The sequence below is a fragment of the Triticum aestivum genome, chromosome 6D (genome assembly GCF_018294505.1).
Source record: "Triticum aestivum cultivar Chinese Spring chromosome 6D, IWGSC CS RefSeq v2.1, whole genome shotgun sequence".
NCBI lineage: Eukaryota > Viridiplantae > Streptophyta > Magnoliopsida > Poales > Poaceae > Triticum > Triticum aestivum.
In genome coordinates, this window is record NC_057811.1 from 102,162,222 (window position 1) to 102,170,402 (window position 8,181).

The following is an 8,181-nucleotide window of genomic DNA, read 5'->3' on the forward strand; positions in this document are numbered from 1 at the left end:
ATCTTCTTTTGCGGTGTGTTTGTCGACATCCGATGAATTGTGGGATTATGAGCCAAATTCATCGGATCTCGACAAACACACCGCAAAAGAAGATTTTTGGAACGAACATGATCCAGGAGACTTGGACCCTAAGTCAAGGAAGCTTCGAGGAAGCCATGAGGTAGGGGGCGTGCCTACCCCCCCAGGCGCGCCCTCCACCCTCGTGGGCCCCCTGTTGCTCCACCGACGTACTCCTTCCTCCTATATATACCTACGTACCCCCAAACGATCAGATACGGAGCCAAAACCCTAATTCCACCGCCGCAACCTTCTGTACCCACGAGATCCCATCTTGGGGCCTGTTCCGGAGCTCCGCCGGAGGGGGCATCGATCACGGAGGGCTTCTACATCAACACCATAGCCTCTCCGATGAAGTGTGAGTAGTTTACCTCAGACCTTCGGGTCCATAGTTAGTAGCTAGATGGCTTCTTCTCTCTTTTTGGATCTCAATACAATGTTCTTCCCCTCTCTCGTGGAGATCTATTCGATGTAATCTTCTTTTGCGGTGTGTTTGTTGAGACTGATGAATTGTGGGTTTATGATCAAGTTTATCTATGAACAATATTTGAATCTTCTCTGAATTCTTTTATGTATGATTGGTTATCTTTTCAAGTCTCTTCGAATTATCAGTTTGGTTTGGCCTACTAGATTAATCTTTCTTGCAATGGGAGAAGTGCCTAGCTTTGGGTTCAATCTTGCATTGCTCGATCCCAGTGACAGAAGGGGAAACGACACGTATTGTATTGTTGCCATCGAGGATAAAAAGACGGGGGTTATATCATATTGTTTGAGTTTATCCCTCTACATCATGTCATCTTGCCTAATGTGTTACTCTGTTCTTATGAACTTAATACTCTAGATGCATGCTGGATAGCGGTCGATGTGTGTAGTAATAGTAGTAGATGCAGGCAGGAGTCGGTCTACTTGTCGCAGACGTGATGCCTATATACACGATCATGCCTAGATATTCTCATAACTATGCACTATTCTATCAATTGCTCGACAGTAATTTGTTCACCCACCGTAATACTTATGCTATCTTGAGAGAAGCCACTAGTGAAACCTATGGCCCCCGGGTCTATTTTCCATCATATAAGTTTCCAATCTATTTTTATTTTGCAATCTTTACTTTTAGTCTTTATCATAAAAATACCAAAAATATTATCTTATCATCTCTATCAGATCTCACTTTTGCAAGTGGCCGTGAAGGGATTGATAACCCCTTTATCGCGTTGGTTGCAAGGTTCTTATTTGTTTGTGTAGGTACGAGGGACTTGCGTGTGGCCTCCTACTGGATTGATACCTTGGTTCTCAAAAACTGAGGGAAATACTTACGCTACTTTGCTGCATCACCCTTTCCTCTTCAAGGGGAAACCAACGCATGCTCAAGAGGTAGCAGTATTGAGATACCGACGATCGAATCTCGGGCAAGTAACATACCGATGACAAAGGGAACAACGTATGTTGTTATGCGGTTTGACCGATAAAGATCTTCATAGAATATGTAGGAACCAATATGAGCATCCAGGTTCCGCTATTGATTATTGACCGGGGACGTGTCTCGGTCATGTCTACATAGTTCTCGAACCCGTAGGGTCCGCACGCTTAAAGTTCTATGACGATCGGTATTATGAGTTTTTGTGTTTTCATGTACCGAAGGTAGTTCGGAGTCCCGGATATGATCATGGACATGACGAGGAGTCTCGAAATGATCGAGACATAAATATCGATATATTGGACGACTATATTTGGACATCGGAATGGTTCCGAGTGAGATCGGGAATATACCGGAGCACCGGGAGGTTACCGGAACCCCCCGGGAGGTATATGGGCCGTATTGGGCCTTAGTGGAAAGGAGGGGAAAGGAGCAAAGGAGGGGGCGCCCCCCCAAGCCCAATCCGAATTGGGAGGGGGGCCGGGCCCCCTTTCCTTCCTCCCTCCTTCCCCTTCCTTCCCTCTCCTACTCCAACTTCGGAAGGGGGAATCCTACTCCCACCGGAAGTTGGACTCCCCCCTTGGGCGCGCCTAGAGAGGGATGGCCCTCCCCTCCTCCACTCCTTTATATACGGGGGAGGGGGGCACCCCATAGACACACAAGTTGATCATTGATCTCTCTTAGCCGTGTGCGGTGCCCTCCTCCACCGTAATCCACCTCGGTCATATCGTAACGGTGCTTAGGCGAAGCCCTGCGTCGGTAACTTCATCAACACCGTCATCACGCCGTCGTGCTGACGAAGCTCTCCCTCGAAGCTCTACTGGATCGTGAGTTCGTGGGACGTCGCCGAGCTGAACGTGTGCAGTCCGCGGAGGTGCCATAACTTCGGTGCTGGGATCGGTCGATAGTGAAGACGTACGACTACATCAACCGCGTTGTCATAACGCTTCCGCTTATGGTCTACGAGGGTACGAAGACGACACTCTTCCCTCTCGTTGCTATGCATCACCATGATCTTGCGTGTGCGTAGGAATTGTTTTTGAAATTACTACGTTCCCCAACACTTTGAATGTAGCACTAAACACCAATATGTCATCCATAAAACATAGCACACTTTTCCTGAGTAAGGGGGCCAAAACAGGGTTCATTCCAGTTTAAAAAGTAGCAGGTCCTTCAGTCACCCCAAAAGGAATAACTTTAAATTCATATAACCCATTATGCACTTTAAAAGTAGTTTTATGCTCCTCCCCTTCCACCAGTCGAATTTGGTGTTATCCTGCTCTCAAATCTAACTTGGTGAACCAAGTAGATCCAACTAGCTCATCCAATAGCTCATCCACTACATGCATGGGATACTTGTGTCTCACATTGATTGCATTCAAGTGATGATAATCAACACAGAAACGCCAAGTACCATCTTTTTTTTTCTGACCAATAGAACAGGAGAAGCAAATGCACTTGAGCTTAGTTGGATAATACCTTGCTGTAACATAGTAGCAATATGTTTCTCTATCTCATTTTTGTGGATTGGGTTATATCTGTAGGGCTTGACATTGGCAGGTACAGCACCAGGCAACAGAGGAATTTTGTGCTCAAAACTTCTGTGTGGAGGTAGAGAGGTAGGTTCTGAGAACAAGTTCTTGTGTTCAGCAAGCAATTTCTATACTTCTTTGGGCACAAGTTCAGACTGTGGTAGAGTATTAGATATGTGATATAGCTGAATAATGTGATCAACAGCATCAGTATGCAGTAATCATTTTAATTCCTATGCTGACAATTGTTTGCAATCAGTTGCAGTCTCAAGAATTCCTGTCAGTGTTACTTCTTTATTTCTGTAACTGAATTTCATAATCTTCTTGCGCCAGTCAACCCACATGGTACTCATGGTCTCCAACCAATTCATACCCAAAATGATGTCATAATTATCCAGTGGTAATGCTTTCAGAGATGTAGTAAAATTAGTACCCTGACACCACCATTGGAGTCCCAACACTTGTTTAGTGCAGGTTAACAAGCCCCCACCTGCTACTTTGACCGAAGCTGGGGTTAGTTGCTCGACAGGGCACTGCAGTTTCTCCACTAATTTCTCACTGATGAAGTTATTGGAGCTACCAAAGTCAATCAAAATAAGCAGATGAGTTTTTCCTATCATACCTTGTAACTTGATACTCTCTTTGTAAGAAGTTCCACTCACTGCTTGTATAGATAACTTCATTACTGTTTCTTCTGTCTCAGAAGCAGTATCACTGTCTTCCCTTGCAGGTGCCTCATCAGAATTGTCTGGGAGTTGTAGTGCTGATAATAAATCCTCCATAACATGTATCTGAATGGATGTGGGACACTTGTGACCTGGTCCAAATTTCTCTCCACATTTAAAACATTCCCCTCTGGCGCGTCTCTGAGCCCTAAGATTATCACTCATAGAATTTCCCTTTTTCTGTGGCTTTCTGATCTCCAGGAGCTGACCCAAGTAATCCCTGGTGGATATACTGTTTGTTCTTCTGCCTGGAGTCTTGTTTGAAGGCTGGTTGATTTGTATCCTCTGCGAGCAATGCTTCCTGTGTTTGTGCACAAGCAAATGCCACATCCACAGTTACTGGACGTTGCAACTTAACAGCGACCCTTACCTCTTGTTTCAGTCCTTCCATAAACCGATTGACAAAGAATGTCTCATCATAAGAAGGATTCTACATGAGTATGTTGTGCATATGCTCTTCAAAACAATGAGCATAGTCATCAACTGAACCTTCCTGCCGCAATGCGAAGAACACATCCATTAACCTGGAATACTTAATTCTGTTGAACTTGGCAAAAACTGCAACACACAACTGAGGCCAGGAGTCGATTGTGTGCATAGCCTCATAGGTCTGTAACCAGAGAGCAACATTTCCTTTAAAATGCATGGTAGCAAAATCAACCCAGAGATTTTCCTGCACAGAGTACATCCTGAAATATTTTTCACATTGTTGTTTCCACCATTTGGGATTATCACCATCAAACTTTGGAAAATCAGACCGAGGGATGCGAGGACTAAATCGAGAATGAGAATACTGTGCTGTTGAATTGGGCGATACTCCGTGCTCATCGATTTCGTCAGAGAATTCCTCATATGTTTGAAAGTGATGGCTGGAATGCTCACCACGGCCTTGGGCAGATCTTTTGTTGCGCGGTGCCCGCATCTCTGCGCCAGCCAGATTTCCTTTGTTGCGCGGCACCTCCACCCGTAACCCTCCTGTGCGCTGTTGTGGTTGTGGCAGAATAGTTGTTGCGGGCGGCGCTTGTTCCAGGGACGAGACGCGTTTGAGGACCCCATTGAGGGAGCGCTTCATCTCGTCCACCGCTGCATCTAGCCCACTATTGGCGATGAGAAGCCGACCCCACGTTGCCTCTGTACAGTTGAGCTATGCGGTGGTGGTCCGTGCGAGCGCGTCGAACGCCTTCGCCGATGATGACGCGTAGCTGTCGACGGCGGTGCGCAGCTCCTCAATTCCCTTGGCGTTGTGCGCTCCGGCCTCCGAAACGGCCTTGCTCTGCGCTATGCTCGCCTGAATCAGCTGCTGCATCTCCGCGAGTGTCATCTTCGCTGCCGCCATGCATGCTGAGAGCGTCGGTCTGTCGAATCTCGCCATGGTTCCCGCCGGTTGTCCCAACCAAACTCAGGTACACCGAAGTGTTTTCCGCGAATTCACTGAGGAATCACACCTTTTGTCAGGAATTAGGGGTCAACGGTGGATCAGATCACCGGAGAATTTTTTTTGTTGTGAATGTAATGAGGCTCTAATACCAAATGCTGCGGGATTGATAGCATTCCATGCCTTGGCTAGGGTATGGTTCATAGATCTGAGAGTATCAGAGATTACATAGGAGAGTTACAGCAGGGAAGGAGGCTTGGAGAAGAAGAAGATCAGAGGATAAGATATCAGTGGATACAATCATCAACGATACCCACACCTACACACGCAACAACTAATATAGTTGAGTACGATGGGCCGGTCCCTCGGCCCACGGACGAAGGCCCAAGTAACTGGTCGTTGCAGTATCTTCTAGAGGAGTTGCTGGTCGGGGCAAGACAATGTACACCACTGTTTGTTTCAGATGTTGGATTGCTCCAGGCCGTAAAGGTGTCATTCCTAACGCCTCTCAATCCTACCGTATGCCGATTCCCTCGATATTAGGATGAACTTGCATAACTATAAAACAGTGTCGACCAAAAATATTATGAGCCCTCTAGTGTAATGGGCACAAAATGGGGTCGATACTCTTTGGCTAACTTATATCATCTGCTTTCTGTGAGGCCTATCTATGGCACTCTAATATTCTTATCTACCTTTTGATTCTTCCTGATTTGTTATTGTACCATGTATGACTTTAATTGTGGCAATAATTTAGGTTTCATCAACCCATATAAAGTTCAAGGTTTGTTGATGACTCCGGCGAATACTTTACTTATAGGTAAAATGTCCAATCTTCTTTACGCTTATAACTTGGATTGTTAAGGGTTCTCAAGACGCGTGCTCATGCGAGCATCAATCTTGAATGCCGCACACGCCTTTTGCATGTGTCATCGGCGTGTTTCTTAGTACCAGATGAAGGATCTAGTGGCACATTATTTTCAGGTATTAAGTAATACCAATGATTTTAACAAGACATGCAAAATAGGCAAGATAGGAATGCGGCAGTGGTACAAAGGAACAGTAGCATTGAATAATTTCGACGCACAGTCGAGAGACTTGTCGTAACAAAATTGGACTAGGTATGAAGATACTGATGATCGAATCTCAGGCAAATAACATATCGCCGCACAAAGGGAATTGCATACGGGATTAACTGAATCCTTGCCATCGTGGTTCAACCGATAAAGATCTTCGTGGAATATGTAGGAACCAATATGGGCATCCAGGTCCCGCTATTGGTTATTGATCAGAGAGGATTCTCGGTCATGTCTACATGATTCTCGAACCTGTAGCGTCGCACGCTTAACGTTCGGTAGCGCTAGGGTAGTAATGAGATATTAGTATGGTGAAGTCTGAAGGTTGTTCAGAGTCTCGGATGGGATCCGGGAAATCACGAGGAGCTCTGGAATGGTCCGGAGGTAAAGATTCATATATGGAAAGTTGTTATCGGGGTTTCGGAAAAAGTTTGATTTTTCGGTATTGTACCGGGAAGCTTCCAGAAGGTTCCAGGGGATTCAGGAAGGGTCCGGAAGTCCACAAAGGGTTCCACCACGTCCTTTAGGTCAGCATGGGCTGTAGGGGGGTGCCCTGGCCATATTGGGCCAGGCTCACCAACCCCTACTTGGTCCACGACGTCGGTGCTGGGCTCCGGGTGGATGGGCGCGTAGGAAGGCTCCGGTTCCTCCTCCTCGATCTCATCCTTGTAGGCAAGCATCTCCTCCTCCTCTGCGGCGTGTTCCGCCTCCATCTCGTGTCGACGACGGCATCTGGCCTCCGCATCTGACTTCGAGCGGAGGGAGTCGAGGATGGCATGTTGCTCCGCCTGCAGATCCCCGTCCCTAGCGTCTCCCACATCCTCCTCCTCATCCTCAACCACCTCCACATCCACCTCCTCCTCCGGATCCACTGCATCCGGAGGTAGCCCCGCGACGCTCCGGGCTTCACGCCTTGTAAGGATTTGTTCAAGGAGCCTCAGCCGGCGCTGCAGCGTTATAAATGGGTAACTCCTCACCCGGCGGCGTGGGGGGTATGGCTACTAGTGGTGGCGGGCGTGGAGTGGAAAGTGGAGGCGATGGCGAACGGGAGGGGAAAATGTGGAGGGGTAGGGTTTCGGTGCCGGTGGTCGGCCTAAATAGCCGGGCTAAGCACTGCGCGCCCCGCCGGAGCTGCGCCATGCAGCGACATCGGTCTAACGGAGTAGACGAGCATCGGACCGCCCGGTACTATTTTCATGTGGGACCCAACGTTAGTCCGACGTGGCGGACATGCCCGAGCGACCCCATATCGGCCTCATATTTGGGCTGGATATGAGGGGTGCCAGTCAGTCCGAAAGTTTGAGTCCAGTTTGAGGTGCCCATTCGCGTCAAAACTTCGCAACCGATCAGTGACCGGGCTGTTCGTCCGGACGTTTGGGGTGGGTTTCGGCGTCCGGCTGTAGATGCTCTAACCACAATTTATACATGTTATCCCTTTTTCTGAAAGGCACATACCATCAAAAAATTATTATGCAATCGTGACGGCTGGTATCCATTGTCAATTCATCATCATGACATTTAGCTACTCCATTATCAATACACCCTATGGAGATGCAACAAAATTCTAGAGAGACAAAGGGTGTATCCGCTCAAAGGCGACGCCAATCGTCCTCACCCGTCAATCCGTCATGGCAAAGCATAACCATGTCCATAGAAACATAATCTCACAGTAAACCAACACTAATTCAAATCATAGGTGCACACGACAATTGGCATGGCATGGGTCTCGGCTCGTGGGATGGAGCGCCGTTAATCAAACCAATCAAGAGATTCGGCTGGATTGGGCGGCAACGGCGTGGGCCATAACAGGGTATCCCGCGCAAACCGTTGTTGTGTTACATGCTGTGGTATCATCCAAGGCGTCGATGGATTGTGGATCGAACGTTGCCAATAAACAACAACGTAGCGGACGGTGAAAGAGCAATATTACACCCACGAAGACTTACATTCAGCTTTATGTAAATTAACAGTTGTAAAATTGTGACTGGGGCAGGGGGAG